The sequence below is a fragment of the Cyprinodon tularosa genome, unplaced genomic scaffold (genome assembly GCF_016077235.1).
Source record: "Cyprinodon tularosa strain WSP-4 unplaced genomic scaffold, ASM1607723v1 ctg286, whole genome shotgun sequence".
NCBI lineage: Eukaryota > Metazoa > Chordata > Actinopteri > Cyprinodontiformes > Cyprinodontidae > Cyprinodon > Cyprinodon tularosa.
The window spans coordinates 822,558-833,568 of record NW_024038992.1 but is presented as its reverse complement, the minus strand read 5'-3'; the positions used below and the strand labels follow the sequence as shown (position 1 = coordinate 833,568).

The window sequence follows — 11,011 nt, the reverse complement described above, 5'->3', positions numbered from 1 at the left end:
AGATACTTTAAACTCTGCAGATGGAGAGTAAGGTGCAGGTTCTGCAGGCTGGCTTAAACTCTGCAGATGGGGGTTCAGTTTAACGTTTTGCAGGCTGGTTTGAACACTGCAGATGGAGGTTGAGGTAGAGGTCAACTCATCCATTTGTTTTGAGTCTGTTCCACGACGGTTTATTTTCTATCCAGATAGGTTTGATTTAAGGTTTGAAGATTTACCCTGAACTCTGAAAGAACTATTTACAAAGTTGTTGTTTTGTTTTTCAGTGTTTTTCTCAGTTTTTGTCTTGGAACTTTTATTTTAATCATCCAAGATGTAAGAAGAATTATTTTTTTCTGCTGCCATAGGTGATATCTACATTAATCAGGGCATTTTGGCTAGCTGACATTGTAACTGAAGGCTTATTCATCCTCTCCCAGAGCTTTTGCTTGATAACACTCCCTAAGTTTAGACTGTAAGGGCCTCATCAGGGACGACAACGACCGGGACTACAGAGAGGAGGTGGAGCAGCTGGTGGGCTGGTGCAGTGAAAACAGTCTGATCCTGAACGTGGAGAAGACGAAGGAGATCATTGTCGACTTCAGGAAAAACCGCCCCCACCATGCTCCACTGCTCATCAACAGCTCAGCTGTGGAGGTGGTCAGCAGCACAAAGTTCCTGGGGGTGCACATCACGGACAACCTCACCTGGACTGTAAACACTTCATCTCTAGTGAAGAGGGCACAGAAGCGCTTGTACTTTCTGCGGAGGATGAGGAGAGCCCGCCTGCCCCCGCCCATCCTCACAACCTTCTACAGAAGCACCATAGAGAGCGTTCTGACCAGCTGTCTCTCTCTGTGGTGTGGAGGCTGCAGAGCCTCTGATTGGAAGAATGTGAGGAGGGTGGTGAGGACAGCAGAAGGAATCATTGGGGCTCCTCTTCCCTCCATTAAGGACATTTCATCACAGCGCTGTGTGTCCCGAGCCCGTAATATCATCAAAGACCCCTCACACCCCCACCATGGACTGTTCTCCCTGCTGCCCTCTGGAAAGAGGTTCCGCAGCATCCGCTGCAGATCCACCAGGTTGTGCAACAGCTTCTTCCCCACTGCCATCAGACTGTTGAACCTTTGATCCACAAACCGAACTCTGCACCTATTGCACATTATCGGGCATCAAATGCTGCTGAACTTTTAACTTTTAGCCCTTTAATTGTTCATCTCATTCTATTTTCAATAACGCATTTTTTGCACAAATGCCTATTTGCACTGAATCCACTGCAACTTGCACACTGTCTCTTATCCTCTGCACTGTTCACACTTTGACCACTGCTGCACTTTTTGTATTTTTCTATAACTTGAGCCATTTGAAATATCAATGCAACGTTCATAAGCTGTATGTAACGCAATTTCGTTCTGTATGCACCCTGTGCATACAAAATGACAAATAAAGAAGTCTAAGTCTAAGTCTAAGTCTTTGACGACTTTTGTACCTGTGAAAAGCAGACATTTAAAAAATGATAACAGAACGGCATTGTCATGTTTGCGTTAAGGTGTCTGGCCCACATGCAGAAAACACTCGGAAAAAGATCAGGTCTAGATTCAAAGGTTTATTTAACTAAAGAAAAACTTGGGACCCCAAGACTGATGAGCTTGAGCGGGAGCGCCGAACCAGGGAACCGGATCAGTCTAAGGAGAAGGAAAAATGTTAAGCCCAAAAGGTGAAGACTAAGTGGGGAAAAATACTGAGGGACGTGAGCCTACCACAGAGCGCAGACAATCGGACCGGGGAGGAATACTGTGTGGACTCAGCTCTTGCCTGAAGATGGTGACAGGTGTCCGGGAAACCAGAGAGAGCGGGGGCAGGAGTGGGACCGAGCTGCACCGGGGAATCCGGGGATTCAGAACAGCGGGAGGAACCAGGAGATCGGCGGGGAAGCCCTGTGTCCAGGGCCGGAGAAACTGACTCAGAGAGAACCAGAGAGACCCGGGAGACAATTGTCTAGGGGGAGACTCGGAAGCACGAGTGGAGGACAAGGAGGGCACCTAGGAGACACAGAAAGCAGACTTTGAATAGGAGCAAGGTAAGCAGGCTAGAGGCCGCAACCGATTTGGCATACCAACAACGGTAACACTCTGGCGTCCCTCCGCTGTCCATGCGCTGTTAATATAGTGCAGGGCCGGTACTGCAGAACTACCTGCAGGTGTGCGCACCCCGCCCACCAGTCAGACGACAGACACCTGTGAGGGAAGCAGAGATGGCAGGACCGGCAGCAGGCTGCGTGGCCCTCCCAGCTGAGTCCTGACAGGCATGGCTTTAATAGTTTTAGATTCTTTAAGACTAAGTGTTGAGGTCCCAACTTCCAACATAAATATAAATTTACCTCAGCATGTCATCAACCACTTCCTGATAAATCTGCTGGTACTCTTCTACTGTGTGATTGTGAATCCTCACAGGCTGATTGTCCTGCACAGCAGCAGTAGAGGACTGGTTCAGGATTGGCAGATGAGAGACTGCTGGGAGGTCTGCCGGGTCGATGGGAGCCCGAGGCTTAGCAATCAGCCTTTCAGGTTGGTACGGACTGGCTGCCTTTGAACGCCTCCTCTTCTGGGCAGGACTGGCAGAGTCAGGAGAGCGATGGCGTTTTCTAGTCTGGAGAAGATAAGAAAGTTTGGAGTAGAACCTACTTAGAAGTTAATTTCACTAAAACCACACAGCAGATCATCTAAGTGTGGTACGGTAAGTTGTCTACTGGGATATTTACTTCATCTCATAATCTGCTTCTTTTCCAAAGATTTATTGTAATGTTAAATGTATCAATAGTAGTTTTTTTTATGTGTTTTAAAAAGAGAATTAGATTTTACCTGCTCATCTTGACAGCATGGACATTTTCAGTTATTCCTGCCCGCTAAAGTTCTCGCTGCTCTCTGATTGACACAAAAATTGACAGAAAGACCACATGATGAAACACACATTAGACTGAGGCTGTGTATGTTAAATAATGTGAGATTTATTCTAAACAGCAGGTCCCTGAGTGAAGCTCTAGCATCATCTAACGCAGTCCACTGGTTCTCCCCATAATGCTCAGCATACCGTCTCAACAGTGTACGAAATACCTGTCAATACTTGGGCGGGTCCCCATCTCCTGATTGTTGCGCAATACCGATCTAAATTTTCTCAATATGCAGTAGGCCTATAACATTTCAAAGACAAAGTCAGCTTTAATGTCAATTCTTCAGATTCAGCAGACATACAAGGACTCGAGAGGATGTTTGTTTCTCATTCACCAACAGTGAAACAGATAATGTGCACAGGCACAACAGATAAGATCAGTTCCTAATACAAAAATTTAAACATTGAATTTCACAATAAAATATAAAATGTACAATAATATAAAATATACAATACTTATGCTAGTGCAAAAAGGCAGATGGTAATGGCAGCAGAAAAATTATTATTATTACCAATTATGTAAGATATAGCATTTGTAAAAGTAACAGTGCAAAATAACAGTAAATAAATATAGTATTAATAGTAGTGCAGGAGACAGTTTGTCTGGAGTAATTTTTTTTTTTGAGGGGGGCTCAGCTTCCTGACAGCTTGGTGGATGAAGCTTTCTGTGAATCTGGTGGAGCGGGCAACAGCCTGAACAGACAGTCAGTCTATGAAAACACACACATGAACAAAGACTGTCTGTCTGTCTCTCTCTTTCATGCACGCACATGTCTTGCTTTAATCCAGTTTCACTCCACAAACAGAAGTGAAGACCTGCTGTCTTCGCGCAATCTGTTCCGCGTTGCCGGTGTTATTAACTGCGGAAAAGCACATGGCTAATTTGCATACGCGAACAGGATTGGCTGGCTCCACTTCGCAAAAAACAGAGCATATTTGTAAATAAAGGTTTTGAATTTTAATACTGGACATGTTGAGCTTAAAAACATTTTAGTGACCATTAGCCACAAAAAAATAATTTACGTCCTGCCCTCACTCTTAGCTTAGCAGGTAGATAACCATCATTTCCATTAACCACACCGTAAGCCTTTTCTTTGGATTTATTGGGTGGTATGGACGAATGAATGAATGGTAAAACTACAACAAAGAAATAATGTGCATAAGCCTTTGTGTAAACAGGCACAATTCCAAATAAACAGGCACAATTCTCCTAAATAATAAACTCAACATATTCCCTGAATATGCACAGAAACACATAATGACACAAACAACATGTTAACATTAGCCGCTAGCTAGCGGCATCGCTAACGGCTAGTTAGCGCGTATGCTAGCACCTAGTTAGCGCGTATGCTAGCGGCTAGTTAGCGCGTATGCTAGCGGTTAGTTAGCGCTTATGCTAGCGGCTAGTTAGCGCGTATGCTAGCGGGTAGTTAGCTCGTATGCTAGCACCTAGTTAGCGCGTATGCTAGCGGCTAGTTAGCGCTTATGCTAGCGTCTTTTTAAACTTCTCTTCTCGGTGACCTTTCTTGCAATAAACCTCCAAACACAACATGAAACATAGTACTATATGTACATACATGAAATACACCCTTCACATCAACTTACATGCTGTACTGGCCAAAAACGCAGCACAGAGAGAACAGATTTAGCTATGCTATAACCTGTTCTGCTGGTAGTTTTACAACATGCATCACATGATTGATATAAATACAGACCAACTGCAGGCTTCAGAGCCCTGAAACTATCAGCCCACTTAGATCTTTCCACATACTTGCAAACACTTAGTGGACATCAAGTAGCTACATCGTGTTAAAAATATTGTTTCTGAAGTTTTCGCCAACTATCAACTGTCAAAGTTTGGCTATTTAATTTCTATTAATTTTATTTTTGTCACAGAAATACTTAAAAGTAACAGCTGGAAGCTTCTTATTTCAGCAGCTTTACAGAAAAAAATGATAAAATCAGGTCTCATCTTAAAAAATTGTGACAACTTTACTTTATAGCAGAATATTTGCTCAATTCTCTGTTTCCTTCCCATGTAGTAACACATTTACTCTGACGTTAGACATGCTTCTTTAATAGTATGTAATTTAACCATCATTCAACTTTAAGACTTTTAACATTTTATCCAATAAATCTCACAGAAAACCATGCAGTGTTAGAAAACTCAGTTCTCACTTCTTTCATGTTCAAAGCTTCCAATTCAACGTTGGTCGGGCACTTCGAGACTCCTCTGCATCTTTTAAATTAGCCGTTTGTATATGTTGATATAAAGGCTAATAGCCTGTTAGCACTATTCACTGCATGAAAAGTGAGATTTTCGTCCCCGTAAACTCCCGCAGATCTCCCTGATTTTCTTCAGTTTCCGACAATTTGCAACCCGCGCTTGTCCGCATTTGTCAGTGCCACAAATTGTCGGGAACGGACTCTGACGTATGTGGAGAGCGATCAGCTGTACTTATGGCCCTAATTAGCATATGAATGCAGCAAACCCGCGCGGCTGGCCAGGTCTGGCTTGAATAACCTACTCAGTATTGGCTGAAACCACTATTCTCAAACAAGTGAAATCGCTCGTGATTGGCAGCAAAACCACACGTGGCCATGCTAGGCTTTAATTTTCTTACTGAGTATTGGACGGAACCACTTCTTTTTAAACAAGTAAAGTCGCTCGTGATTGGTTGGCATATATATATATTTACATATAAATTTACATATATATATATATCATTTATTTATGAATATATATTTATTCATTCATATATTTATTCATTCATATGGTGTGTATTTATGTTATCCTATACTACTACACAATTATTAGGCTACCATCAAGGACATGGATGAATTTATACAGGAAATGAACATTTGCCAGGAAGCTGTTTATGCAAAGAAAGAGCTTTATTAAAACACACACAACTATATACAACGCGTATCCAAACACATGCGTATCTAAAAATTACAACTCCGTGAACGGTCCGTTTGCTTCCTCGGGGTTGGAGGTAACTGGCAACATTCCCTCCGAGGCAGGTCCAATGTGCAGACGCCTACTGTGCGTGGCCCTGTACTTCGGCATCACTTCTAACCGGGACTGCAGCTTAACACAGAGTTCAGTGAGATCCGGCCTACAAAATGGCGGCGACCGTACAATCCATCTAGAGACACCGCCAACGACGCCATCTTCTTCGTCGGAAATGAGGTCGACAGTGGCGGACTTCCAGAGTTCCACTTCCTCATCTGCTAGCACACTCTGCCTTGCTTTCAGCAGCTGAAAAAAAAACAATGAATCAGCGCACTGCGTATGGACACAACACATCTATCAATGCACCTGAAAAATAGTCACCAAATAAAGTCTTACCCTCTTTCTTCTAGCTCGACTCCGAGCAGATTGCTTGGCAGCTTCCGCACGCAACGTGTTTGCTGGCTGCGTATGTCTGAAGCTCCTGCGTACCGTCTCAAAATACGTCTTACAGGCAGCTGGAAAACAATTAAATGAGAGTGGTATGAATAAAAAATCAAACGCAAGTCACAGTAACAAGGAAGGAGAAAACATTAAAACAAGTCACTTACACGCAATGTCGTCTTTATCAACATCGTGCAAATCTGGACTTGCTGATATGGCTCCGAGCAAATAGGAGGTCTGTGAAAACAAAATGTACAGCTATGATCGGTATCTATCCGTATCCATTTCCTGTTCATAGTGCCTGCAATTAGCCTCCGAGTTGTGAAGACGGCGTACTGCTTCCTATGAATCACAAAAAATACACTTTAATAAAGCTTGTTCTTGCAAGGCTACTATTAGCCGTAGCTTTAGGCTAGGCTGCTATTAGCCGTAGCTTTAGTCTAGGCTGCTATTAGCCGTAGCTTTAGGCTAGGCTGCTATTAGCCGTAGCTTTAGGCTAGGCTGCTTTTAGCTTAGCAGGCAGTAATCAAACATATATTTACCGCTAGCTTCTCTTCTTTGAGTTTGTCTCTCCAGCACAGTTGTTCGACTGCAGAGTCGCCATCGCGTCCAAGTTTAAGGCGAGTTGAACGGGGGACGTCGTCCAGCCATGGATCACGTACCAGCAAAATCCTTCTTCTTCTTTTCATTAATGGCGGATTGCAAGTAACTTTTAGGTGCATACCGCCACCTACTGTCCACGAGTGTGTAGCAACATTTTCTCTACATTTATTGAATTCTATTTATTAATCTTGTGTTTTTAAGAAAAGTAAATAAAGCTTTCCTTACTCTATAAATATCCATTATGTTTCCTTCATTTCCTAATATTCCTTTAAAGCTGAAGTCTGTAAGTTTTTAAAAATCACTTTTTTGTCATATTGGCTAAAACTGTCCCTATGCCCAGAGAGCAGTACATGTTATATGTAACCTGTGAAAAAAACAGCTTCAATTGGTCCCGCATACTGCCTGTATTTCAATCTGGAAAGAATAATTCGGGACGAGTCAAAACAACCAATCACAGCCAGAGGAGCGTCTGATGGAGTGTCAATCACAGCTCCCCCCCCCTCACCGCTTAACCTGCCGCAGCGCCCGGCTGCTGCAGTCAGGAGGACGCGCGTGGAAGTCATGGCTGAGTGACAGCCACCAGCGAAAGAGAAACTGCCCTTGCTGCCCCTGCCGACAACTGCTTACACAGCAAACTTCGGTATAACCAGCATCTTATATCTAGCTGCTTGGAGGTGAGTGTTATCGTTCTTACCGGTTCACACTCCATGCCGCGTACGCTGCTTGGACGCTTCTGCTTCGCATGCGGTAGCCGCGCAGGTGCTGTGAGAGGGGTGGGGCTTGGAGGTGGGGCATGAGTGAAGCAGAGAGGGTGGGGGAGTGGCGTGAAACCTGTTTTTCTTCAAATTTTCAGTCGAAGTCTGCTCTCTTCTCAATGTTACAGACTGCAGCTTTAAGACTCCATTCTTTTCCTGTCCTTCTTTCAGATTCTTTCTAGATTCTCTCTTTCAGATTCATATGTTCTACAGTTCATTAATACATGTTCTACATTTTCTTTCTCTCCACATCCTTCACATTTATTATTACTTTTCTTCCCTATTAAATGTAAAGTGTCATTTGAATAGGTGTGTCCTACTCTTAATCTAGTCATAATTATTTCTTCCCTTCTGTTGGTCATGTTTGCCTTAAGGTGTTTGGCCCACATGCAGAAAACACTCGGAAAAAGATCAGGTCTAGATTCAAAGGTTTATTTAACTAAAGAAAAACTCGGGACCCCAGGACTAATGAGCTTGAGCGGGAGCGCCGAACCAGGGAACCGGATCAGTCTAAGGAGAAGGAAAAATGTTAAGCCCAAAAGCTGAACACTAAGTGGGGAAAAATACTGAGGGACGTGAGCCTACCACAGAGTGCAGACAATCCGACCGGGGAGGAATACTGTGTGGACTCAGCTCTTGCCTGAAGATGGTGACAGGTGTCCGGGAAACCAGAGAGCGGGGGCAGGAGTGGGACCGAGCAGCACCGGGGAATCCGGGATCCAGAACAGCAGGAGGAACCAGGAGATCGGCGGGGAAGCCCTGTGTCCAGGGCCGGAGAAACTGACTCAGAGAGAACCAGAGGAAGCCGGGAGACAATCGTCTAGGGGGAGACTCGGAGGCACGAGTGGAGGACAAGGAAGAAACCTAGGAGACACAGAAAGCAGGCTTTGAATAGGAGCAAGGTAAGCAGGCTAGAGGCCACAACCGATTTGGCATACCAACAACGGTAACACTCTGGCGTCCCTCCGCTGTCCATGCGCTGTTAATATAGTGCAGGGCCGGTACTGCAGAACTACCTGCAGGTGTGCACATCCCGCCCACCAGTCAGACGACAGACACCTGTGAGGGAAGCAGAGATGGCAGGACCGGCAGCAGGCTGCGTGGCCCTCCCAGCTGAGTCCTGACAGGCATGGCTTTAATAGTTTTAGATTCTTTAAGACTAAGTGTTGAGGTCCCAACTTCCAACATAAATATAAATTTACCTCAGCATGTCATCGACCACTTCCTGATGAATCTGCTGGTACTCTTCTACTGTGTGATTGTGAATCCTCACAGGCTGATTGTCCTGCACAGCAGCAGTTGAGGACTGGTTCAGGATTGGCAGATGAGAGACTGCTGGGAGGTCTGCCGGGTCGATGGGAGCCCGAGGCTTAGCAATCAGCCTTTCAGGTTGGTACGGACTGGCTGCCTTTGAACGCCTCCTCTTCTGGGCAGGACTGGCAGAGTCAGGAGAGCGATGGCGTTTTCTAGTCTGGAGAAGATAAGAAAGTTTGGAGTAGAACCTACTTAGAAGTTCATTCACTAAAACCACACAGCAGATCATCTAAGTGTGGTACGGTAAGTTGTCTACTGGGATATTTACTTCATCACAGAATGTGCTTCTTTTCCAAAGATTTATTGTTATGTTAAATGTATCAATAGAAGTTTTTTTTATGTGTTTTAAAAAGAGAATTAGATTTTACCTGCTCATCTTGACAGCATGGACATTTTCTGTTAGTCCTGCCCGCTAAAGTTCTCGCTGCTCTCTGATTGACACAAAAATTGACAGAAAGACCACATGATGAAACACACATTAGACTGAGGCTGTGTATGTTAAATAATGTGAGATTCATTCTAAATAGCAGAAATAAGAAACAAACAAAAAAAACTTTTAAGCAATGTAAAAATATATTATGTAACACTATTGATGTCTAACGATGCTGAAGATGGCATCCAAATTTTATTTTAAATCAATGATAAACTAAAACAAAGGGTTTTTTTTTTTACATCATACTGATGACATTTGATTATTTTCTGCTCAAATTCTAATTTGATTTGATCAAAGTGAGCTTGGATTATTTCTTTACAAAACCCAGAAAATATAAATACACCTTCAACATTACAGCACAATAATCTATTTTCCCATTTCCTTTGAATATTTAAAATGACAAAAAAGTTTTCATTAGAGGTTCTTCTACCATCTTTCGTTCTTCTGGGTTCAATTTACAGGCTGATTTAATCTTTATTATAAACATTTATTCTACTTTTTCTGGGAGATTTTTGTAAACTAATAAAAGTTTTGGAATGACTATGGCCTGGATGGCTGACAATTTTCACCAGCATATTATCACTTTATCAAAAAAACTGTGTTTAAAATGAAAATCCAATGAAAAAAGTACACGACCCACAGTACAAGTTACCTTTATGAAACATTTTACCTGGCTTTACTCCGTAGCTTCCCAGTGCGTCATCTTGGTGCTCCAAAGTTGAACATATAGTCGGCATGAGAGGATCATATCGTCGCACTCTGTGCTCCGGTAACCAGCCTGGGAAACCTGAAACGTAAGGCCACTGTTGGGAATTTTTATTCTCAAAGATTAAAAAAAAAACAAAGCACAACTTTAAACTAGAATTTTTTGTTTATTAGTTGTTAAAGTCATACATATTTAAACTGTATTTGTATGTTTTGCATGAGATTTGAATTATTATGAGTTTACAAATTTCTGTACAACTTCTGACTATATGCACATAATTGTGCTTTTATGTACAAAATTATTTTGATAGTGATCTTACCCCATAATGGAGAGTGTGGTGGAGGTTTTGCAGGCTGGTTTAATCTCTGCAGATGGAGGTTGAGGTGGAGGTTTTGCAGGCTGGTTTAATCTCTGCAGATGGAGGTTGAGGTTTTGCAGGCTGGTTTAATCTCTGCAGATCGAGGTTGAGGTGGAGGTTTTGCAGGCTGGTTGAAGCTCTGCAGATCGAGGTTGAGGTGGAGGTTTTGCAGGCTGGTTTATCGTCTGCAGACGGAGATTGAGGTGGAGGGTTTGCAGGCTTGTTTATCGTCTGCATATGGAGAATAAGGTGGACGTTTTGCAGGCTGGTTTAAACACTGCAGATGGAGGTTGAGGTTGAGGTTTTGCAGGCTGTTTTAATCTCTGCAGATGGAGGCTTGTGGTGGAGGTCAACTCATCAGTTTGTTCCAGGACAGATTTTTTTTCCGATCCAGATAGGTTTGATTTAAGGGATAAAGAATTAGCCTGAACTCTTAACAGCTATTTACAAAGTTGTTGTTTTGTTTTTCTTTTTCTCAGTGTTTGTCTTGGACATTTTATTTAAATTAATCCAAGAT

The 11,011-nt window shown here is 43.1% G+C and overlaps 1 long non-coding RNA gene across 1 annotated transcript; it reads right to left on the bottom strand.

The window, feature by feature from the left end:
- Nucleotides 1–8,894: 8,894 nt before the first annotated feature.
- On the bottom strand, nucleotides 8,895–10,695 carry LOC119787062. Its single transcript, XR_005281281.1, has 4 exons — nucleotides 10,456–10,695; nucleotides 10,101–10,217; nucleotides 9,366–9,428; nucleotides 8,895–9,154 (listed from the first exon to the last, which is right to left on the bottom strand). It is a non-coding gene; the product is annotated as an uncharacterized LOC119787062 (long non-coding RNA).
- Nucleotides 10,696–11,011: the final 316 nt, after the last annotated feature.